Here is a 26,136-nt window from a genome sequence, read left to right as displayed (position 1 = left end):
GTTCCACACGCGATTTCAGCAGGGTACGTGTATTTCTGGGGTGCGGGGAAGTTTAACACGCGATTCCAGCAGGGTACGTGTATTACTGGGGTGCGCGGGAAGTTCCACACACGATTTCAGCAGCGTATGTGTATTTCTGGGGTGCGGGGAAGTTTAACACGCGATTTCAGCAGGGTACGTGTATTACTGGGGTGCGCGGGAAGTTCCACACGCGATTTCAGCAGGGTACGTGCATTTCTGGGGTGCGGGGAAGTTTAACCCGCGATTTCAGCAGGGTACGTGTATTACTGGGGTGCGCGGGAAGTTCCACACGTGATTTAAGCAGGGTACGTGTATTTCTGGGGTGCGGGGAAGTTTAACACACGATTTCAGCAGGGTAGGTGTATTACTGGGGTGTGCGGGAAGTTCCACACGCGATTTCAGCAGGCTACGTGTATTTCTGGGGTGCGGCGAAGTTTATCAGGCGATTTCAACAGGGTACGTGTATTACTGGGGTGCACGGGAAGTTCCACACGTGATTTCAGCAGGGTACGTGTATTTCTGGGGTGCGGGGAAGTTTAACACACGATTTCAGCAGGGTAGGTGTATTACTGGGGTGTGCGGGAAGTTCCACACGCAATTTCAGCAGGCTACGTGTATTTCTGGGGTGCGGCGAAGTTTAACACGCGATTTCAGCAGGGTACGTGTATTACTGGGGTGCGCGGGAAGTTCCACACGCGATTTCAGCAGGGTACGTGTATTTCTGGGGTGCCGGGAAGTTTAACACATGATTTCAGCAGGGTACGTGTATTACTGGGGTGCGCGGGAAGTTCCACACGCGATTTCAGTAGGGTACGTGAATTTCGGGTGTGCGGGGAAGTTTAACACGCGTTTTCAGCAGGGTATGTGTATTACTGGGGTGCGCGGGAAGTTCCACACGCGATTTCAGCAGGGTACTTGTATTTCTGGGGTGCGGGGAAGTTTAACCCGCGATTTCAGCAGGGTACATGTATTACTGGGGTGCGTGGGAAGTTCCACACGCGATTTAAGCAGGGTACGTGTATTTCTGGGGTGCGTGGAAGTTTAACACGCGATTTCAGCAGGGTACGTGTATTACTGGGGTGCGGGGGAAGTTCCACACGTGATTTCAGCAGGGTACGTGTATTACTGGGGTGCGCTGGAAGTTCCACAGGCGATTTCAGCAGGGTACATGTATTTCTGGGGTGCGGGGAAGTTTAACACGCAATTTCGGCAGGGTATGTTTATTACTGGGGTGCGGGGAAGTTTAACACGCAATTTCAGCAGGGTACGTGTATTACTGGGGTGCACAGGAAGTTCCACACGCGATTTCAGCAGGGTACGTGTATTTCTGGGGTGCGCGGAAGTTTAACACGTGATTTCAGCAGGGTACGTGTATTACTGGGGTGCGCGGGAAGTTCCACACACGATTTCAGCAGGGTACGTGTATTTCTGGGGTGCGGGGAAGTTTAACACGCGATTTCAGCAGTGTACATGTATTACTGGGGTGTGCGGGAAGTCCACACGCGATTTCAGCAGCGTATGTGTATTTCTGGGGTGCGGGGAAGTTCCACACACGATTTCAGCAGGGTACATGTATTACTGCGGTGCGCGGGAAGTTCCACACGCGATTTCAGCAGGGTACGTGTATTTCTGGGGTGCGGGGAAGTTTACCACGCGATTTCAGCAGGGTACGTGTATTTCTGGGGTGCGGGGAAGTTTATCACGCGATTTCAGCAGGGTACGTGTATTACTCGGGTGCGCGGGAAGTTCCACAAGCGATTTTAGCAGGGTACGTGTATTTCTGGGTTGCGGGGAAGTTTAACACGCGATTTCAGCAGGGTACATGTATTACTGTGGTGCGCGGGAAGTTCCACACGCAATTTCAGCAGGGTATGTGTATTTCTGGGGTGCGGGGAAGTTTACCATGCGATTTCAGCAGGGTACGTGTATTACTGGGGTGCGCGGGAAGTTCCACACGCGATTGCAGCAGCGTATGTGTATTTCTGTGGTGCGGGGAAGTTTAACACGCGATTTCAGCAGGGTACGTGTATTACTTGCGTGCTCAGGAAGTTCCACACGCGATTTCAGCAGGGTACGTGTATTTCTGGGGTGCGGGGAAGTTTAACACGCAATTTCAGCAGGGTACGTGTATTACTGGGGTGCGCGGGAAGTTCCACACGCGATTTCAGCAGGGAACGTGTATTTCTGGGGTGCGGGGAAGTTTAATACGCAATTTCAGCAGGGTATGTGTATTACTGGGGTGTGCGGGAAGTTCCACACGCAATTTCAGCAGGGTATGTGTATTTCTGGGGTGTGGGGAAGTTTAAAACGTGATTTCAGCAGGGTACGTGTATTACTAGGGTGCGCGGGAAGTTCCACACGCGATTTCAGCAGGGTACGTGAATTTCAGGTTTGCAGGGAAGTTTAACACGCGTTTTCAGCAGGGTACATGTATTACTGGGGTGCGCGGGAAGTTCCACACGCGATTTCAGCAGGGTACGTGTATTTCTGGGGTGCAGGGAAGTTTATCACGCGATTTCAGCAGGGTACGTGTATTACTGGGGTGCGCGGGAAGTTCCACAAGCGATTTTAGCAGGGTACGTGTATTTCTGGGGTGAGGGGAAGTTTAACCCGCGATTTCAGCAGGGTACGTGTATTACTGGGGTGCGCGGGAAGTTCCACACGCAATTTCAGCAGGGTACGTGCATTTCTGGGGTGCGGGGAAGTTTAACCCGCGATTTCAGCAGGGTACGTGTATTACTGGGGTGCGCAGGAAGTTCCACACGTGATTTAAGCAGGGTACGTGTATTTCTGGGGTGCGGGGAAGTTTAACACACGATTTTAGCAGGGTAGGTGTATTACTGGGGTGTGCGGGAAGTTCCACACGCGATTTCAGCAGGCTACGTGTGTTTCTGGGGTGCGGCGAAGTTTAACACGCGATTTCAGCAGGGTACGTGTATTACTGGGGTGCGCAGGAAGTTCCACACGCGATTTCAGCAGGGTACGTGTATTTCTGGGGTGCGGGGAAGTTTAACACGCGATTTCAGCAGTGTACGTGTATTACTGGGGTGCGCAGGAAGTCCATACGTGATTTCAGCAGGGTACGTGTATTGCTGGGGTGCGGGGAAGTTTAACACGCGATTTCAGCAGGGTACGTGTATTACTGGGGTGCGCGGGAAGTTTCACACGCGATTTCAGCAGGGTAATTGTATTTCTGGGGTGCAGGGAAGTTTAACACGCAATTTCAGCAGGGTACGTGTATTACTGCGGTGTGTGGGAAGTTCCACACGCGATTTCAGCAGGGTACGTGTATTTCTGGGGTGCGGGGAAGTTTAACACGCGATTTCAGCAGGGTACATGTATTACTGGGGTGCGCGGGAAGTTCCACAAGCGATTTCAGCAGGGTACGTGTATTTCTGGGGTGCAGGGAAGTTTAACACCCGATTTCAGCAGGGTACGTGTATTACTGGGGTGTGCAGGAAGTTCCACACGCGATTTCAGCAGGGTACCTGTATTTCTGGGGTGCAGGGAAGTTTAACACGTGATTTCAGCAGGGTACCTGTATTACTGGTGTGCGCGGGAAGTTCCACACGCGATTTCAGCAGGGTACGTGTATTTCTGGGGTGCGGGGAAGTTTAACACGCAATTTCACCAGGGTACGTGTATTACTTGGGTGCGCGGGAAGTTCCACACGCGATTTCAGCAGGATATGTGTATTTCTGGGGTGCGGGGAAGTTTAACATGCAATTTCAGCAGGGTACGTGTATTACTGGGGTGCGTGGGAAGTTCCACACGCCATTTCAGCAGGGTACGTGTATTTCTGGGGTGCGGGGAAGTTAAACACGTGATTTCAGCAGGGTACGTGTATTACTGGGGTGCGCGGGAAGTTCCACACGCGATTTCAGCAGGGTACGTGTATTTCTGGGGTGCGGGGAAGTTTGACACGCAATTTCAGCAGGGTACGTGTATTACTGGGGTGCGCGGGAAGTTCCACACGCAATTTCAACAGGGTACATGTATTTCTGGGGTGCGGGGAAGTTTAACACGCGATTTCAGCAGGGTACGTGTATTACTGTGGTGCGCGGGAAGTTCCACATGCGATTTCAGCAGGGTACATGTATTTCTGGGGTTCGGGGAAGTTTAACACGCGATTTCAGCAGGATACGTGTATTACTGGGGTGCACGGGAAGTTCCACAAGCGATTTTAGCAGGGTACGTGTATTTCTGGGGTGCAGGGAAGTTTAACACGCGATTTCAGCAGGGTACATGTATTACTGCGGTGCGCGGGAAGTTCCACACGCGATTTCAGCAGGGTACGTGTATTTCTGGGGTGCGGGGAAGTTTAACACGCGATTTCAGCACGGTACGTGTATTACTGGGGTGCGCGGGAAGTTCCACACACGATTTCAGCAGCGTATGTGTATTTCTGGGGTGCGGGGAAGTTTAACACGCGATTTCAGCAGGGTACGTGCATTTCTGGGGTGCGGGGAAGTTTAACCCGCGATTTCAGCAGGGTACGTGTATTACTGGGGTGCGCGGGAAGTTCCACACGTGATTTAAGCAGGGTACGTGTATTTCTGGAGGGCGGGGAAGTTTAACACACGATTTCAGCAGGGTAGGTGTATTACTGGGGTGTGCGGGAAGTTCCACACGCGATTTCAGCAGGCTACGTGTATTTCTGGGGTGCGGCGAAGTTTATCAGGCGATTTCAGCAGGGTACGTGTATTACTGGGGTGCACGGGAAGTTCCACACGTGATTTCAGCAGGGTACATGTATTTCTGGGGTGCGGGGAAGTTTAACACACGATTTCAGCAGGGTAGGTGTATTACTGGGGTGTGCGGGAAGTTCCACACGCAATTTCAGCAGGCTACGTGTATTTCTGGGGTGCGGTGAAGTTTAACACGCGATTTCAGCAGGGTACGTGTATTACTGGGGTGCGCGGGAAGTTCCACACGCGATTTCAGCAGGGTACGTGTATTTCTGGGGTGCGGGGAAGTTTAACACGCGATTTCAGCAGTGTACGTGTATTACTGGGGTGCGCGGGAAGTCCATACGTGATTTCAGCAGGGTACGTGTATTGCTGGGGTGCGGGGAAGTTTAACACGCGATTTCAGCAGGGTACGTGTATTACTGGGGTGCGCGGGAAGTTCCACAAGCGATTTCAGCAGGGTACGTGTATTTCTGGGGTGCAGGGAAGTTTAACACCCGATTTCAGCAGGGTACGTGTGTTACTGGGGTGCGCAGGAAGTTCCACACGCGATTTCAGCAGGGTACCTGTATTTCTGGGGTGCAGGGAAGTTTAACACGTGATTTCAGCAGGGTACCTGTATTACTGGTGTGCGTGGGAAGTTCCACACGCGATTTCAGCAGGGTACGTGTATTTCTGGGGTGCGGGGAAGTTTAACACGCAATTTCACCAGGGTACGTGTATTACTGGGGTGCGCGGGAAGTTCCACACGCGATTTCAGCAGGATATGTGTATTTCTGGGGTGCGGGGAAGTTTAACATGCAATTTCAGCAGGGTACGTGTATTACTGGGGTGCGTGGGAAGTTCCACACGCCATTTTAGCAGCGTACGTGTATTTCTGGGGTGTGGGAAAGTTAAACACGTGATTTCAGCAGGGTACGTGTATTACTGGGGTGCGCGGGAAGTTCCACACGCGATTTCAGCAGGGTACGTGTATTTCTGGGGTGCGGGGAAGTTTGACACGCAATTTCAGCAGGGTACGTGTATTACTGGGGTGCGCGGGAAGTTCCACACGCAATTTCAACAGGGTACATGTATTTCTGGGGTGCGGGGAAGTTTAACACGCGATTTCAGCAGGGTACGTGTATTACTGTGGTGCGCAGGAAGTTCCACATGCGATTTCAGCAGGGTACGTGTATTTCTGGGGTTCGGGGAAGTTTAACACGCGATTTCAGCAGGATACGTGTATTACTGGGGTGCACGGGAAGTTCCACAAGCGATTTTAGCAGGGTACGTGTATTTCTGGGGTGCAGGGAAGTTTAACACGCGATTTCAGCAGGGTACATGTATTACTGCGGTGCGCGGGAAGTTCCACACGCGATTTCAGCAGGGTACGTGTATTTCTGGGGTGCGGGGAAGTTTAACACGCGATTTCAGCAGGGTACGTGTATTACTGGGGTGCGCGGGAAGTTCCACACACGATTTCAGCAGCGTATGTGTATTTCTGGGGTGCGGGGAAGTTTAACACGCGATTTCAGCAGGGTACGTGTATTACTGGGGTGCGCGGGAAGTTCCACATGCGATTTCAGCAGAGTACGTGTATTTCTGGGGTGCGGGGAAGTTTAACACGCGATTTCAGCAGGGTACATGTATTACTGGGGTGCGCGGGAAGTTCCACACGCAATTTCAGCAGGGTACGTGTATTTGTGGGGTGCGGGGAAGTTTAACATGCAATTTCAGCAGGGTATGTGTATTGCTGGCGTGCGCGGGAAGTTCCACACGCAATTTCAGCAGGGTACGTGTATTACTGGGGTGCGCGGGAAGTTCCACACGCGATTTCAGCAGGGTACATGTATTTCTGGGGTGCGGGGAAGTTTAACACGCAATTTCAGCAGGGTATGTGTATTACTGGGTTGCGGGGAAGTTTAACACGTGATTTCAGCAGGGTACGTGTATTACTGGGGTGTGCGGGAAGTTTCACACGCGATTTCAGCAGGGTACGTGAATTTCGGGGGTACAGGGAAGTTTAACACGCGATTTCAGCAGGGTACGTGTATTACTGGGGTGCACGGGAAGTTCCACACGCGATTTCAGTAGGGTATGTGTATTTCTGGGGTGCAGGGAAGTTTAACACGCAATTTCAGCAGGGTACGTGTATTACTGGGGTGCGCAAGCAGTTCCACAAGCGATTTCAGCAGGGTACGTGTATTTCTGGGGTGCAGGGAAGTTTAACACGCGATTTCAGCAGGGTACATGTATTACTGCGGTGCGCGGGAAGTTCCACACGCGATTTCAGCAGGGTACGTGTATTACTCGGGTGCGCGGGAAGTTCCACAAGCGATTTTAGCAGGGTACGTGTATTTCTGGGTTGCGGGGAAGTTTAACACGCGATTTCAGCAGGGTACATGTATTACTGTGGTGCGCTTGAAGCTCCACACGCAATTTCAGCAGCGTATGTGTATTTCTGGGGTGCGGGGAAGTTTAACACGCGATTTCAGCAGGGTACGTGTATTACTTGCGTGTGTGGGAAGTTCCACACGCGATTTCAGCAGGGTACGTGTATTTCTGGGGTGCGGGGACGTTTAACATGCAATTTCACCAGGGTACGTGTATTACTGGGGTGCGCGGGAAGTTCCACACACGATTTCAGCAGGATATGTGTATTTCTGGGGTGCGGGGAAGTTTAACATGCAATTTCAGCAGGGTACGTGTATTACTGGGGTGCGCGGGAAGTTCCACACGCCATTTCAGCAGGGTACGTGTATTTCTGGGGTGCGGGGAAGTTTAACACGCAATTTCAGCAGGGTACATGTATTACTGGGGTGCGCGGGAAGTTCCACACGCGATTTCAGCAGGGTACGTGTATTTCTGGGGTGCGGGGAAGTTTGACACGCAATTTCAGCAGGGTACGTGTATTACTGGGGTGCGCGGGAAGTTCCACACGCAATTTCAGCAGGGTACATGTATTTCTGGGGTGCGGGGAAGTTTAACACGCGATTTCAGCAGGGTACGTGTATTACTGTGGTGCGCGGGAAGTTCCACATGCGATTTCAGCAGGGTACGTGTATTTCTGGGGTTCGGGGAAGTTTAACACGCGATTTCAGCAGGATACGTGTATTACTGGGGTGCACGGGAAGTTCCACAAGCGATTTTAGCAGGGTACGTGTATTTCTGGGGTGCAGGGAAGTTTAACACGCGATTTCAGCAGGGTACATGTATTACTGCGGTGCGCGGGAAGTTCCACACGCGATTTCAGCAGGGTACGTGTATTTCTGGGGTGCGGGGAAGTTTACCACGCGATTTCAGCAGTGTACGTGTATTACTGGGGTGCGCGGGAAGTTCCACACACGATTTCAGCAGCGTATGTGTATTTCTGGGGTGCGGGGAAGTTTAACACGCGATTTCAGCAGGGTATGTGTATTACTGGGGTGCGCGGGAAGTTCCACATGCGATTTCAGCAGGGTACGTGTATTTCTGGGGTGCGGGGAAGTTTAACACGCGATTTCAGCAGGGTACGTGTATTACTGGGGTGCGCGGGAAGTTCCACACGCAATTTCAGCAGGGTACGTGTATTTGTGGGGTGCGGGGAAGTTTAACATGCAATTTCAGCAGGGTATGTATATTGCTGGGGTGCGCGGGAAGTTCCACACGCGATTTCAGCAGGGTACGTGTATTACTGGGGTGCGCGGGAAGATCCACACGCGATTTCAGCAGGGTACATGTATTTCTGGGGTGCGGGGAAGTTTAACACGCAATTTCAGCAGGGTATGTGTATTACTGGGGTACGGGGAAGTTTAACACGTGATTTCAGCAGGGTACGTGTATTACTGGGGTGCGCGGGAAGTTTCACACGCGATTTCAGCAGGGTACGTGAATTTCGGGTGTACAGGGAAGTTTAACACGCGATTTCAGCAGGGTACGTGTATTACTGGGGTGCACGGGAAGTTCCACACGCGATTTCAGCAGGGTATGTGTATTTCTGGGGTGCAGGGAAGTTTAACACGCAATTTCAGCAGGGTACGTGTATTACTGGGGTGCGCAAGCAGTTCCACAAGCGATTTCAGCAGGGTACGTGTATTTCTGGGGTGCAGGGAAGTTTAACACGCGATTTCAGCAGGGTACATGTATTACTGCGGTGCGCGGGAAGTTCCACACGCGATTTCAGCAGGGTACGTGTATTACTCGGGTGCGCGGGAAGTTCCACAAGCGATTTTAGCAAGGTATGTGTATTTCTGGGTTGCGGGGAAGTTTAACACGCGATTTCAGCAGGGTACATGTATTACTGTGGTGCGCGGGAAGTTCCACACGCAATTTCAGCAGGGTACGTGTATTTCTGGGGTGCGGGGAAGTTTACCATGCGATTTCAGCAGGGTAGGTGTATTACTGGGGTGCGCGGGAAGTTCCACACGCGATTTCAGCAGCGTATGTGTATTTCTGGGGTGCGGGGAAGTTTAACACGCGATTTCAGCAGGGTACGTGTATTACTTGCGTGCGCGGGAAGTTCCACACGCGATTTCAGCAGGGTATGTGTATTTCTGGGGTGCGGGGAAGTTTAACACGCAATTTCAGCAGGGTACGTGTATTACTGGGGTGCGCGGGAAGTTCCACAGGCGATTTCAGCAGGGAACGTGTATTTCTGGGGTGCGGGGAAGTTTAATACGCAATTTCAGCAGGGTATGTGTATTACTGGGGTGCTCGGGAAGTTCCACACCCGATTTCAGCAGGGTATGTGTATTTCTGGGGTGTGGGGAAGTTTAACACGTGATTTCAGCAGGGTACGTGTATTACTAGGGTGCGCGGGAAGTTCCACACGCGATTTCAGCAGGGTACGTGAATTTCAGGTGTGCAGGGAAGTTTAACACGAATTTTCAGCAGGGTACGTGTATTACTGGGGTGCGCGGGAAGTTCCACACGCGATTTCAGCAGGGTACGTGTATTTCTGGGGTGCGGGGAAGTTTAACCCGCGATTTCAGCAGTATACGTGTATTACTGGGGTGCGCGGGAAGTTCCACACGTGATTTAAGCAGGGTACGTGTATTTCTGGGGTGCGGGGAAGTTTAACACACGATTTCAGCAGGGTAGGTGTATTACTGGGGTGTGCGGGAAGTTCCACACGCGATTTCAGCAAGCTACGTGTATTTCTGGGGTGCTGCGAAGTTTAACACGCGATTTCAGCAGGGTACGTGTATTACTGGGGTGCACGGGAAGTTCCACACGTGATTTCAGCAGGGTACGTGTATTTCTGGGGTGCGGGGAAGTTTAACACACGATTTCAGCAGGGTAGGTGTATTACTGGGGTGTGCGGGAAGTTCCACACGCGATTTCAGCAGGCTACGTGTATTTCTGGGGTGCGGCGAAGTTTAACAAGCGATTTCAGCAGGGTACGTGTATTACTGGGGTGCGGGGAAGTTTAACACGCGATTTCAGCAGTGTACGTGTATTACTGGGGTGCGCGGGAAGTCCATACACGATTTCAGCAGGGTACGTGTATTGCTGGGGTGCGGGGAAGTTTAACACGCGATTTCAGCAGGGTACGTGTATTACTGGGGTGCGCGGGAAGTTTCACACGTGATTTCAGCAGGGTAATTGTATTTCTGGGGTGCAGGGAAGTTTAACACGCAATTTCAGCAGGGTACGTGTATTACTGCGGTGCGCGGGAAGTTCCACACGCGATTTCAGCAGGGTACGTGTATTTCTGGGGTGCGGGGAAGTTTAACACGCGATTTCAGCAGGGTACATGTATTACTGGGGTGCGCGGGAAGTTCCACAAGCGATTTCAGCAGGGTACGTGTATTTCTGGGGAGCAGGGAAGTTTAACACCCGATTTCAGCAGGGTACGTGTATTACTGGGGTGCGCAGGAAGTTCCACACGCGATTTCAGCAGGGTACCTGTATTTCTGGGGTGCAGGGAAGTTTAACACGTGATTTCAGCAGGGTACCTGTATTACTGGGGTGCGCGGGAAGTTCCACACGCGATTTCAGCAGGGTACGTGTATTTCTGGGGCGCGGGGAAGTTTAACACGCAATTTCACCAGGGTACGTGTATTACTGGGGTGCGCGGGAAGTTCCACATGCGATTTCAGCAGGATATGTGTATTTCTGGGGTGCGGGGAAGTTTACCATGCAATTTCAGCAGGGTACGTGTATTACTGGGGTGCGCGGGAAGTTCCACACGCCATTTCAGCAGGGTACGTGTATTTCTGGGGTGCAGGGAAGTTTAACACGCAATTTCACCAGGGTACGTGTATTACTGGGGTGCGCGGGAAGTTCCACACGCGATTTCAGCAGGGTACGTGTATTTCTGGGGTGCGGGGAAGTTTGACACGCAATTTCAGCAGGGTACGTGTATTACTGGGGTGCGCGGGAAGTTCCACACGCAATTTCAGCAGGGTACATGTATTTCTGGGGTGCGGGGAAGCTTAACACGTGATTTCAGCAGGGTACGTGTATTACTGTGGTGCGCGGGAAGTTCCACATGCGATTTCAGCAGGGTACGTGTATTTCTGGGGTTTGGGGAAGTTTAACACGCGATTTCAGCAGGATACGTGTATTACTGGGGTGCACGGGAAGTTCCACAAGCGATTTCAGCAGGGTACGTGTATTTCTGGGGTGCAGGGAAGTTTAACACGCGATTTCAGCAGGGTACATGTATTACTGCGGTGCGCGGGAAGTTCCACACGCGATTTCAGCAGGGTACGTGTATTTCTGGGGTGCGGGGAAGTTTAACACGCGATTTCAGCAGGGTACGTGTATTACTGGGGTGCGCGGGAAGTTCCACACGTGATTTCAGCAGGGTAATTGTATTTCTGGGGTGCAGGGAAGTTTAACACGCAATTTCAGCAGGGTACGTGTATTACTGCGGTGCGCGGGAAGTTCCACACGCGATTTCAGCAGGGTACGTGTATTTCTGGGGTGCGGGGAAGTTTAACACGCGATTTCAGCAGGGTACATGTATTACTGGGGTGCGCGGGAAGTTCCACAAGCGATTTCAGCAGGGTACGTGTATTTCTGGGGAGCAGGGAAGTTTAACACCCGATTTCAGCAGGGTACGTGTATTACTGGGGTGCGCAGGAAGTTCCACACGCGATTTCAGCAGGGTACCTGTATTTCTGGGGTGCAGGGAAGTTTAACACGTGATTTCAGCAGGGTACCTGTATTACTGGGGTGCGCGGGAAGTTCCACACGCGATTTCAGCAGGGTACGTGTATTTCTGGGGCGCGGGGAAGTTTAACACGCAATTTCACCAGGGTACGTGTATTACTGGGGTGCGCGGGAAGTTCCACATGCGATTTCAGCAGGATATGTGTATTTCTGGGGTGCGGGGAAGTTTACCATGCAATTTCAGCAGGGTACGTGTATTACTGGGGTGCGCGGGAAGTTCCACACGCCATTTCAGCAGGGTACGTGTATTTCTGGGGTGCAGGGAAGTTTAACACGCAATTTCACCAGGGTACGTGTATTACTGGGGTGCGCGGGAAGTTCCACACGCGATTTCAGCAGGGTACGTGTATTTCTGGGGTGCGGGGAAGTTTGACACGCAATTTCAGCAGGGTACGTGTATTACTGGGGTGCGCGGGAAGTTCCACACGCAATTTCAGCAGGGTACATGTATTTCTGGGGTGCGGGGAAGCTTAACACGTGATTTCAGCAGGGTACGTGTATTACTGTGGTGCGCGGGAAGTTCCACATGCGATTTCAGCAGGGTACGTGTATTTCTGGGGTTTGGGGAAGTTTAACACGCGATTTCAGCAGGATACGTGTATTACTGGGGTGCACGGGAAGTTCCACAAGCGATTTCAGCAGGGTACGTGTATTTCTGGGGTGCAGGGAAGTTTAACACGCGATTTCAGCAGGGTACATGTATTACTGCGGTGCGCGGGAAGTTCCACACGCGATTTCAGCAGGGTACGTGTATTTCTGGGGTGCGGGGAAGTTTAACACGCGATTTCAGCAGGGTACGTGTATTACTGGGGTGCGCGGGAAGTTCCACATGCGATTTCAGCAGGGTACGTGTATTTCTGGGGTGCGGGGAAGTTTAACACGCGATTTCAGCAGGGTACTTGTATTACTGGGGTGCGCGGGAAATTCCACACGCAATTTCAGCAGGGTACGTGTATTTGTGGGGTGCAGGGAAGTTTAACATGCAATTTCAGCAGGGTATGTGTATTACTGGGGTGCGCGGGAACTTCCACACGCGATTTCAGCAGGGTACATGTATTCTGGGGTGCGGGGAAGTTTAACACGCAATTTCAGCAGGGTATGTGTATTACTGGGGTGCGGGGAAGTTTAACACGTGATTTCAGCATGGTACGTGTATTACTGGGGTGCGCGGGAAGTTTCACACGCGATTTCAGCAGGGTACGTGAATTTCGGGGGTACAGGGAAGTTTAACACGCGATTTCAGCAGGGTACGTGTATTACTGGGGTGCACGGGAAGTTTCACACGCGATTTCAGCAGGGTATGTGTATTTCTGGGGTGCGGGGAAGTTTAACACGCAATTTCAGCAGGGTACGTGTATTACTGGGGTGCGCAAGCAGTTCCATAAACGATTTCAGCAGGGTACGTGTATTTCTGGGGTGCAGGGAAGTTTAACACGCGATTTCAGCAGGGTACATGTATTACTGCGGTGCGCGGGAAGTTCCACACGCAATTTCAGCAGGGTACGTGTATTTCTGGGGTGCGGGGAAGTTTAACATGCGATTTCAGCAGGGTACATGTATTACTGCGGTGCGCGGGAAGTTCCACACGCGATTTCAGCAGGGTACGTGTATTTCTGGGGTGCGGGGAAGTTTAACACGCGATTTCAGCAGGGTACGTGTATTACTGGGGTGCGGGGAAGTTTAACACGCAATTTCAGCAGGGTACGTGTATTACTGGGGTGCGCGGGAAGTTCCACACACGATTTCAGCAGGATATGTGTATTTCTGGGGTGCAGGGAAGTTTAACATGCAATTTCAGCAGGGTACGTGTATTACTGGGGTGCGCGGGAAGTTCCACACGCCATTTCAGCAGGGTACGTGTATTTCTGGGGTGCGGGGAAGTTTAACACGCAATTTCAGCAGGGTACATGTATCACTGGGGTGTGCGGGAAGTTCCACACGCGATTTCAGCAGGGTACGTGTATTTCTGGGGTGCGGGGAAGTTTGACACGCAATTTCAGCAGGGTACGTGTATTACTGGGGTGCGCGGGAAGTTCCACACGCAATTTCAGCAGGGTACATGTATTTCTGGGGTGCGGGGAAGTTTAACACGCGATTTCAGCAGGGTACGTGTATTACTGGGGTGCGGGGAAGTTTAACACGCAATTTCACCAGGGTACGTGTATTACTGGGGTGCGTGGGAAGTTCCACACGCGATTTCAGCAGGGTACGTGTATTTCTGGGGTGCGGGGAAGTTTAACACGCAATTTCACCAGGGTACGTGTATTACTGGGGTGCGCGGGAAGTTCCACACACGATTTCAGCAGGATATGTGTATTTCTGGGGTGCGGGGAAGTTTAACATGCAATTTCAGCAGGGTACGTGTATTACTGGGGTGCGCGGGAAGTTCCACACGCCATTTCAGCAGGGTACGTGTATTTCTGGGGTGCGGGGAAGTTTAACACGCAATTTCAGCAGGGTACATGTATTACTGGGGTGCGCGGGAAGTTCCACACGCGATTTCAGAAGGGTACGTGTATTTCTGGGGTGCGGGGAATTTTGACACGCAATTTCAGCAGGGTACGTGTATTACTGGGGTGCGCGGGAAGTTCCACACGCAATTTCAGCAGGGTACATGTATTTCTGGGGTGCGGGGAAGTTTAACACGCGATTTCAGCAGGGTACGTGTATTACTGTGGTGCGCGGGAAGTTCCACATGCGATTTCAGCAGGGTACGTGTATTTCTGGGGTTCGGGGAAGTTTAACACGCGATTTCAGCAGGATACGTGTATTACTGGGGTGCACGGGAAGTTCCACAAGCGATTTTAGCAGGGTACGTGTATTTCTGGGGTGCAGGGAAGTTTAACACGCGATTTCAGCAGGGTACATGTATTACTGCGGTGCGCGGGAAGTTCCACACGCGATTTCAGCAGGGTACGTGTATTTCTGGGGTGCGGGGAAGTTTAACACGCGATTTCAGCAGGGTACGTGTATTACTGGGGTGCGCGGGAAGTTCCACACACGATTTCAGCAGCGTATGTGTATTTCTGGGGTGCGGGGAAGTTTAACACGCAATTTCAGCAGGGTACGTGTATTACTGGGGTGCGCGGGAAGTTCCACATGCGATTTCAGCAGGGTACGTGTATTTCTGGGGTGCGGGGAAGTTTAACACGCGATTTCAGCAGGGTACGTGTATTACTGGGGTGCGCGGGAAGTTCCACACGCAATTTCAGCAGGGTACGTGTATTTGTGGGGTGCGGGGAAGTTTAACATGCAATTTCAGCAGGGTATGTGTATTGCTGGGGTGCGCGGGAAGTTCCACACGCGATTTCAGCAGGGTACGTGTATTACTGGGGTGCGCGGGAAGATCCACACGCGATTTCAGCAGGGTACATGTATTTCTGGGGTGCGGGGAAGTTTAACACGCAATTTCAGCAGGGTATGTGTATTACTGGGGTGCGCAGGAAGTTTCACACGCGATTTCAGCAGGGTACGTGAATTTCGGGTGTACAGGGAAGTTTAACACGCAATTTCAGCAGGGTACGTGTATTACTGGGGTGCACGGGAAGTTCCACACGCGATTTCAGCAGGGTATGTGTATTTCTGGGGTGCAGGGAAGTTTAACACGCAATTTCAGCAGGGTACGTGTATTACTGGGGTGCGCAAGCAGTTCCACAAGCGATTTCAGCAGGGTACGTGTATTTCTGGGGTGCAGGGAGGTTTAACACGCGATTTCAGCAGGGTACATGTATTACTGCGGTGCGCGGGAAGTTCCACACGCGATTTCAGCAGGGTACGTGTATTACTCGGGTGCGCGGGAAGTTCCACAAGCGATTTTAGCAGGGTACGTGTATTTCTGGGTTGCGGGGAAGTTTAACACGCGATTTCAGCAGGGTACATGTATTACTGTGGTGCGCGGGAAGTTCCACACGCAATTTCAGCAGGGTACGTGTATTTCTGGGGTGCGGGGAAGTTTACCATGCGATTTCAGAAGGGTAGGTGTATTACTGGGGTGCGCGGGAAGTTCCACACGCGATTTCAGCAGCGTATGTGTATTTCTGGGGTGCGGGGAAGTTTAACACGCGATTTCAGCAGGGTACGTGTATTACTTGCGTGCGCGGGAAGTTCCACACGCGATTTCAGCAGGGTATGTGTATTTCTGGGGTGCGGGGAAGTTTAACACGCAATTTCAGCAGGGTACGTGTATTACTGGGGTGCGCGGGAAGTTCCACACGCGATTTCAGCAGGGAACGTGTATTTCTGGGGTGCAGGGAAGTTTAACACGCATTTTCAGCAGGGTACGTGTATTACTGGGGTGCGCGGGAAGTTCCACACGCGATTTCAGCAGGGTACGTGTATTTCTGGGGTGCGGGGAAGTTTAACCCGCGATTTCAGCAGGGTACGTGTATTACTGGGGTGCGCGGGAAGTTCCACACGTGATTTAAGCAGGGTACGTGTATTTCTGGGGTGCGGGGAAGTTTAACACACGATTTCAGCAGGGTAGGTGTATTACTGGGGTGTGCGGGAAGTTCCACACGCGATTTCAGCAAGCTACGTGTATTTCTGGGGTGCGACGAAGTTTAACACGCGATTTCAGCAGGGTACGTGTATTACTGGGGTGCACGGGAAGTTCCACACGTGATTTCAGCAGGGTACGTGTATTTCTGGGGTGCGGGGAAGTTTAACACACGATTTCAGCAGGGTAGGTGTATTACTGGGGTGTGCGGGAAGTTCCACACGCGATTTCAGCAGGCTACGTGTATTTCTGGGGTGCGGCGAAGTTTAACAAGCGATTTCAGCAGGGTACGTGTATTACTGGGGTGCGCGGGAAGTTCCACACGCGATTTCAGCAGGGTACGTGTATTTCTGGGGTGCGGGGAAGTTTAACACGCGATTTCAGCAGTGTACGTGTATTACTGGGGTGCGCGGGAAGTCCATACACGATTTCAGCAGGGTACGTGTATTGCTGGGGTGCGGGGAAGTTTAACATGCGATTTCAGCAGGGTACGTGTATTACTGGGGTGCGCGGGAAGTTTCACACGTGATTTCAGCAGGGTAATTGTATTTCTGGGGTGCAGGGAAGTTTAACACGCAATTTCAGCAGGGTACGTGTATTACTGCGGTGCGCGGGAAGTTCCACACGCAATTTCAGCAGGGTACGTGTATTTCTGGGGTGCGGGGAAGTTTAACACGCGATTTCAGCAGGGTACATGTATTACTGGGGTGCGCGGGAAGTTCCACAAGCGATTTCAGCAGGGTACGTGTATTTCTGGGGTGCAGGGAAGTTTAACACCCGATTTCAGCAGGGTACGTGTATTACTGGGGTGCGCAGGAAGTTCCACACGCGATTTCAGCAGGGTACCTGTATTTCTGGGGTGCAGGGAAGTTTAACACGTGATTTCAGCAGGGTACCTGTATTACTGGGGTGCGCGGGAAGTTCCACACGAGATTTCAGCAGGGTACGTGTATTTCTGGGGCGCGGGGAAGTTTAACACGCAATTTCACCAGGGTACGTGTATTACTGGGGTGCGCGGGAAGTTCCACACGCGATTTCAGCAGGATATGTGTATTTCTGGGGTGCGGGGAAGTTTACCATGCAATTTCAGCAGGGTACGTGTATTACTGGGGTGCGCGGGAAGTTCCACACGCGATTTCAGCAGGGTACGTGTATTTCTGGGGTGCGGGGAAGTTTGACACGCAATTTCAGCAGGTTACGTGTATTACTGGGGTGCGCGGGAAGTTCCACACGCGATTTCAGCAGGGTACGTGTATTTCTGGGGTGCGGGGAAGTTTAACACGCGATTTCAGCAGGGTACATGTATTACTGGGGTGCGCGGGAAGTTCCACAAGCGATTTCAGCAGGGTACGTGTATTTCTGGGGTGCGGGGAAGTTTAACACGCAATTTCACCAGGGTACGTGTATTACTTGGGTGCGCGGGAAGTTCCACACGCGATTTCAGCAGGATATGTGTATTTCTGGGGTGCGGGGAAGTTTAACATGCAATTTCAGCAGGGTACGTGTATTACTGGGGTGCGTGGGAAGTTCCACACGCCATTTCAGCAGGGTACGTGTATTTCTGGGGTGCGGGGAAGTTAAACACGTGATTTCAGCAGGGTACGTGTATTACTGGGGTGCGCGGGAAGTTCCACACGCGATTTCAGCAGGGTACGTGTATTTCTGGGGTGCGGGGAAGTTTGACACGCAATTTCAGCAGGGTACGTGTATTACTGCGGTGCGCGGGTGTTAGGCAGAAACCTGTGCAGTTCCCTTGGGGAACACTGCAAAAGATTTAAGACTACAGGTAGAGCAGTAAACCCCTTTGGTAGCAGTCTGTACCACCCAGATTTACCTGGTAGCTGTGGCTGAGCAGTCAGACTTCTCTCAAGAAGAGTTAGGCAGTATGCAAAGTATACACCATAGGTACTCAAATACAATAGCACAAGCAAACACTGACCAGAGCTTGGTTTCAAAAGTATATAGTTATTTATTTATTAAACACACATAAGTTGAAATCACTCTAGCAAAAATATAGTAAACACTTCAAACACAGTTATAACGAAAGTAGATTCAATCCTTTCTCCTATCTAGACAACTCTAGGTTAACACCACTTAATTAAAACAGAGGTGAGTGCTTAACGTTAGATGACACTCTAGTAGTTTCCAAGAAAGGGAGAGAAAAAGCAGAAATGGGTTAAACACACCACTCTAAGGTCCAGAACACTTGCAATAGGCTCAAAGAAGCACAAAGTCACAGGTGAGCAAAAGTCACTGGGCAGGGCCCACTCTTAGAGTAGCCGGAGCGAAAATGTGCCCAAGATCACACTGTTATTAGGGATTCAAAGTCTTGCAAAAGAGTTCGGAAAAGAGTTAGAGAGGCTCAGAAAGTTTAGCCAAAGTGTCCCAGGCAATCCCAGGATCGAAAGCCGAGGGCTAAAACTACCTCGTACAGTCGGTGGCAAGGGAAGCCAGGCGGAACACGGTACCTTAAGCGGAAAGGATCCTCCAGCGGTGGCAGTTGTTCCAGGCAGTGGCAGCAAGGCTCAACGTCGGTCAGGGGAGAAGAAGATCTCGCTGAAGAGCAGAAGAAGAAGGTCGTTGCACTGCCCGGGAAGAAACCAGCCGCGGAGTCCTCCGGTTAAAGGGTTGTACCGACTTTCGCGGTTGGGGTAAAAGTGGTGGGGTTCCGGTTGCCGGGGTGCTTGGCACTGGCAAGGCGGCCACGAGATACCTCGAGAAGCGAAAAGAAGGCGAAAACTGGTTGTCCCCACCAGTCAAGGGAAGGAGCCACTCTGTTAGGAGTTCTCCTCGGTTGTCGGGAAAAGTGGTGAGACGGTTCAGCAGGGCTCCACCGGGTGGTGTCGTCGAAGCAGGTCGGCTCAGCTCTTCCCTCGTCGGATTCTTGGTCCTGTGGCGACTTCTGAAGTCCCAGTCCCCAAAGCCCTGCTTTTATGCAGCAAACCCCCATTCACCCAGCCTAGCTGTCACTCAAACATGCTAAGTGGTGAGCCGGGCGGCTCACCACTTGGGCCAATCAGGACGGAGTGCGACTTGAGTTACCAAGGTAACTCAGTCCAGGGTGCCTAAATCCCCCTCCACCCCTCCTAAGTACCCCAGACAGAGTGGCACCACTTTGGAGGGCTTCTGTGGAGAAGCCCGCCAAAAGTGGAACAAAGGGCTCCACTTTGGGTCAGAGTTACAGAGGCGAACACCAACGCCATTTTAGAATCAAGTTTTGGCAAAAAGTCCCAACCGGAGTTATAAAAATAAATATATAAACCGGCGGTATGTTTAAGGCTACCGTAAATAAATAATTAAATGTGTTAGCCTAAAACAATGGGAAATCCCATAGGAAAATATTCGCGGTCGAATATAAAACGTAGTTTCCACTGCCACCAGCCAAAACTCGATCAGGGGGGACGGAGACGTGCCCCCTCGACTAACAGACCCTGGGGCAATCGAATTGCCCCAGCCAGTACGTCCACAATATGATGGTTTGTACTGGTTCTGTTCAGGATTCAAGACTAGCAAAGTCTTTGGTGACTTTACATGCCCTGGGAGACAGTAGTCAGTCCCAGGGTATGGAGTCTATGTTGGGGAGTCCCTAGGACACCCCTGGGTCACGGCACAGAGGGTGCTGTGTAACCCACATCACAAAAATACATGAGGCCCTATGGAGTAAAAGACCCCATAGCCCATTCAACACAAGGTTTGTCCAAGATAACACAGTTCAACATGTCCAAGAGTGAGGGTAAAAGAGTCTCACTCTTGGCAGGAGAAAAAATTAAACCCCAGAAATCCAGCAAAGCTGCTGGGGGACTCACTAGGTAGGGAAATTCAGCCTAACCAGAGAATTCTCCCTAACACTCGCCCCCCCCAGACTAAGGGACAGGAGGATTTAATCCACTCCTGGATGAACCTCATACCTCTAGTCGATGATATACATCCTAGAGAGTCCATCAGCATTTTGATGGTGACACCTTGACCTATGTTCAATGGAGAACTCAAAGGTTTTCTTTTGCAAGCTAACGGACCTACAGACCCTTTGAGGAACATCAGTCTTTTTGTTATAGGGGATCTGGTTGACCAGTCCCTCAGAAGTTGGTACAACTTCTGAACCTATGTTAGGCTTTTTCAAGGGGTCCTTATAAAGGATTCCCTTAGATCTAGAGGGGCCTCCAAGGTTCCTCACCACCTCTCTTGTGGGAGCAGGTTGGGTCTTAGGCCTCTTGGTTGGAGGGGTTGGGGTTAGGCAATGTACCTGCTTCCCCTTCCTCTTAGATCTACCCTTACCTATTTTAGGAGTTTCCCCCCTAATATTAGGATTTGAGTTGGGGTCTTCAGTAGAAGGTCCAACAGTCTGAAGGTTTTTGGCCTTAGACTTTTCTTTTCTGGTTTTCCACCAGCACTGAGAATTACCAGTTCTCTCAGGTCCAGATAGGGGCCTAGTTGGTCTATCCACCTCTTCCTCAGAAGTAGGGGGAGTCAGAGACTCTGAGACTAGGGGAACAAGGATGGAGCTTGGTTGGGGCTCCCATGTTCCTAGCATACTATCCTGAAAGGTGCCTGGGTCAGAGGTCAACTTACTAAACCCAAGGCTTGTAGTGGGGTTCTCAGTAGAGGGTCCCACAGGCTTAGAAGGGTCCTTCAAGGTAGCCTTTCTAGCCAATTTGGTTAAGTTCTGCTTCTCCATACTGGGAGGCCGGGGGGTATGTGACACTACTCCTAGAGTTCTTAGGTCATTCCCCAACAGGACCTTCCCAGGTACCTCAGTCTGAACACTGACAGGGATCCTCACTGTCATGTTGTTACACTGAATGAGGGCTGGTAGAATAGGAACCATTTGGACAGGGCCTCCAGACATCTTAGTGGGACCTTTGGGTGCTTTGGCCACATCCTCAGGTTGAAAGAAGCTTTCATCCACTACTGTTCTGCTGGCCCCAGTGTCTCTCCTGGCAGGAGTATCCTGGCCATTGACAAGAACACTGTCCACATAATACACCTTAGAGTTAACAGGTAGGGAGTTATACACAACCCTATTCTGGGGACTAACCGGACCCATAGGCTCTAAGTTTACAGTTGCTTGAAGACCCAAGGGTTCTTCAGCAAAGAGTTCAAAGTGGGCACTAGCCATCTGTACTTCATCCTCAGGAGTGAAGGCTAAGGAGACTGTGCTGATCCCTGCAGGTTTACCCTTGCACTTGGGATCTCCTTTGATATGGTCAGTACCCTGACAGACATAGCATTGTCCAAATGCTCTCTGGAAGGGTGGCTTGTTCTGACCTCCTTCTGGCTTGTGGCCAGAAGGTACAGTAGCCTGACTAGGTTTCCCATGTGGCTTACCCTGGTTATTTTGTGGTTTGGGGCCCTCTTTGGGATAGGAATTATTAGAATTCGCTTTGGAGTCTGTTTTAGACTGTTTCTCCCCATCCTTCTTCTGAGTTACCCCAGAATCCTTGTGAGTGGCCCTGTTGGCAACCCACAAGTCAGCAGCCCTAGCCAGTTTCCGGGAATCTAATTCCTTGGAATCAGCCAAGTGCTGTCTGAGCTCAGGAGAGCAGGCATCATAAATAGTCTCCAACATAAACAAATTCTTCATACCTTCATAAGTGTTCACCTTGTAACCCTTAATCCATCCCTCTAAGTTTTTCAACCCTTCACTCACCCAGGTAGCCCAAGGGGTACCATCATGCTTTTTGAGGCTCCTAAACCTCTTAAGATACTGGGAAGGGGTTTTCCCAAACCTAGCTATCAAAGCTAGTTTCACACATTCATAGTCCTTCCTATCCTCCTCCCCCATCTCCATTACCACATCAGTTGCAACAGGGGGAAGCCTAGAGAACAACCAGGTGAGCAAGTCATTTCCTGTGATGTTCTGGAGCCCATGATTATATTCAAACAGAGACAACCAATCCAACACATCCAACTTAGGCTCATACATACCAACCAATTCTTTAGGCATCCGGGGTCTTTTAGGACTGGAACTTCTAGAGGAGCCAGAGAGAGAAGCATTCTCAACAGATAATTTCTTCATTTCTAAGTCATACTTGAGCTCCATTTCCCTTAGCCTTAGTTCTTTGTCAGTTTGAGCATTAAGTTTCTTATACTCCAATTCTAGCTTCATTTTCTCCAGTTCAAAGTACTGAGGACTAAATGTGGGACCTGGTAAAGGTCCAGTAGGCACAGCAGGTAGAGCAGGCAGAGGCCTAGGGGGGACAGTTACAACAGCCTCACCCTCCTCTTCTGACTCTTCCTCAGAATCATCAACATTTTGCTCCATGTTAACTTCAACACTGTCATCTACAGTTGCTGGAGTGGTAGGTTCCCCTGAACCATCACCCAGACTTTGGTTAGCTAACAATCTTTCAATCAGCTCCATTTTCTTGCCCTTAGTCAGGAGATCCTTATGTTTACAGAGCACTCTTAAACAATCAGCAGTTTTGGCTGCAAGGGACTCTTGACTATAGCTTTCTATAACTGACATGTTAGAGGTTTTACTTTTTCAGTGCTAAGCTTTGTGGTTAGTTGCACTAAGGTATCTAAAGCACAATAAAATGTATACTCAATACAAATCCCACCGCTGTACACCAGTGTTAGGCAGAAACCTGTGCAGTTCCCTTGGGGAACACTGCAAAAGATTTAAGACTACAGGTAGAGCAGTAAACCCCTTTGGTAGCAGTCTGTACCACCCAGATTTACCTGGTAGCTGTGGCTGAGCAGTCAGACTTCTCTCAAGAAGAGTTAGGCAGTATGCAAAGTATACACCATAGGTACTCAAATACAATAGCACAAGCAAACACTGACCAGAGCTTGGTTTCAAAAGTATATAGTTATTTATTTATTAAACACACATAAGTTGAAATCACTCTAGCAAAAATATAGTAAACACTTCAAACACAGTTATAACGAAAGTAGATTCAATCCTTTCTCCTATCTAGACAACTCTAGGTTAACACCACTTAATTAAAACAGAGGTGAGTGCTTAACGTTAGATGACACTCTAGTAGTTTCCAAGAAAGGGAGAGAAAAAGCAGAAATGGGTTAAACACACCACTCTAAGGTCCAGAACACTTGCAATAGGCTCAAAGAAGCACAAAGTCACAGGTGAGCAAAAGTCACTGGGCAGGGCCCACTCTTAGAGTAGCCGGAGCGAAAATGTGCCCAAGATCACACTGTTATTAGGGATTCAAAGTCTTGCAAAAGAGTTCGGAAAAGAGTTAGAGAGGCTCAGAAAGTTTAGCCAAAGTGTCCCAGGCAATCCCAGGATCGAAAGCCGAGGGCTAAAACTACCTCGTACAGTCGGTGGCAAGGGAAGCCAGGCGGAACACGGTACCTTAAGCGGAAAGGATCCTCCAGCGGTGGCAGTTGTTCCAGGCAGTGGCAGCAAGGCTCAACGTCGGTCAGGGGAGAAGAAGATCTCGCTGAAGAGCAGAAGAAGAAGGTCGTTGCACTGCCCGGGAAGAAACCAGCCGCGGAGTCCTCCGGTTAAAGGGTTGTACCGACTTTCGCGGTTGGGGTAAAAGTGGTGGGGTTCCGGTTGCCGGGGTGCTTGGCACTGGCAAGGCGGCCACGAGATACCTCGAGAAGCGAAAAGAAGGCGAAAACTGGTTGTCCCCACCAGTCAAGGGAAGGAGCCACTCTGTTAGGAGTTCTCCTCGGTCGTCGGGAAAAGTGGTGAGACGGTTCAGCAGGGCTCCACCGGGTGGTGTCGTCGAAGCAGGTCGGCTCAGCTCTTCCCTCGTCGGATTCTTGGTCCTGTGGCGACTTCTGAAGTCCCAGTCCCCAAAGCCCTGCTTTTATGCAGCAAACCCCCATTCACCCAGCCTAGCTGTCACTCAAACATGCTAAGTGGTGAGCCGGGCGGCTCACCACTTGGGCCAATCAGGACGGAGTGCGACTTGAGTTACCAAGGTAACTCAGTCCAGGGTGCCTAAATCCCCCTCCACCCCTCCTAAGTACCCCAGACAGAGTGGCACCACTTTGGAGGGCTTCTGTGGAGAAGCCCGCCAAAAGTGGAACAAAGGGCTCCACTTTGGGTCAGAGTTACAGAGGCGAACACCAACGCCATTTTAGAATCAAGTTTTGGCAAAAAGTCCCAACCGGAGTTATAAAAATAAATATATAAACCGGCGGTATGTTTAAGGCTACCGTAAATAAATAATTAAATGTGTTAGCCTAAAACAATGGGAAATCCCATAGGAAAATATTCGCGGTCGAATATAAAACGTAGTTTCCACTGCCACCAGCCAAAACTCGATCAGGGGGGACGGAGACGTGCCCCCTCGACTAACAGACCCTGGGGCAATCGAATTGCCCCAGCCAGTACGTCCACAATATGATGGTTTGTACTGGTTCTGTTCAGGATTCAAGACTAGCAAAGTCTTTGGTGACTTTACATGCCCTGGGAGACAGTAGTCAGTCCCAGGGTATGGAGTCTATGTTGGGGAGTCCCTAGGACACCCCTGGGTCACGGCACAGAGGGTGCTGTGTAACCCACATCACAAAAATACATGAGGCCCTATGGAGTAAAAGACCCCATAGCCCATTCAACACAAGGTTTGTCCAAGATAACACAGTTCAACATGTCCAAGAGTGAGGGTAAAAGAGTCTCACTCTTGGCAGGAGAAAAAATTAAACCCCAGAAATCCAGCAAAGCTGCTGGGGGACTCACTAGGTAGGGAAATTCAGCCTAACCAGAGAATTCTCCCTAACAGCGGGAAGTTCCACACGCGATTTCAGCAGGGTACGTGTATTTCTGGGGTGCGGGGAAGTTTAACACGCGATTTCAGCAGGGTACATGTATTACTGGGGTGCGCGGGAAGTTCCACAAGCGATTTCAGCAGGGTACGTGTATTTCTGGGGTGCAGGGAAGTTTAACACCCGATTTCAGCAGGGTACGTGTATTACTGGGGTGCGCAGGAAGTTCCACACGCGATTTCAGCAGGGTACGTGTATTTCTGGGGTGCAGGGAAGTTTAACACCCGATTTCAGCAGGGTACGTGTATTACTGGGGTTCGCAGGAAGTTCCACACGCGATTTCAGCAGGGTACCTGTATTTCTGGGGTGCAGGGAAGTTTAACACGTGATTTCAGCAGGGTACCTGTATTACTGGTGTGCGCGGGAAGTTCCACACGCGATTTCAGCAGGGTACGTGTATTTCTGGGGTGCGGGGAAGTTTAACACGCAATTTCACCAGGGTACGTGTATTACTTGGGTGCGCGGGAAGTTCCACACGCGATTTCAGCAGGATATGTGTATTTCTGGGGTGCGGGGAAGTTTAACATGCAATTTCAGCAGGGTACGTGTATTACTGGGGTGCGTGGGAAGTTCCACACGCCATTTCAGCAGGGTACGTGTATTTCTGGGGTGCGGGGAAGTTAAACACGTGATTTCAGCAGGGTACGTGTATTACTGGGGTGCGCGGGAAGTTCCACACGCGATTTCAGCAGGGTACGTGTATTTCTGGGGTGCGGGGAAGTTTGACACGCAATTTCAGCAGGGTACGTGTATTACTGGGGTGCGCGGGAAGTTCCACACGCAATTTCAACAGGGTACATGTATTTCTGGGGTGCGGGGAAGTTTAACACGCGATTTCAGCAGGGTACGTGTATTACTGTGGTGCGCGGGAAGTTCCACATGCGATTTCAGCAGGGTACGTGTATTTCTGGGGTTCGGGGAAGTTTAACACGCGATTTCAGCAGGATACGTGTATTACTGGGGTGCACGGGAAGTTCCACAAGCGATTTTAGCAGGGTACGTGTATTTCTGGGGTGCAGGGAAGTTTAACACGCGATTTCAGCAGGGTACATG

This window comes from Ambystoma mexicanum, chromosome 13 (genome assembly GCF_040938575.1).
Source record: "Ambystoma mexicanum isolate Mex_15411 chromosome 13, UKY_AmexF1_1, whole genome shotgun sequence".
Lineage (NCBI taxonomy): Eukaryota > Metazoa > Chordata > Amphibia > Caudata > Ambystomatidae > Ambystoma > Ambystoma mexicanum.
This window is presented reverse-complemented; position numbering follows the sequence as displayed.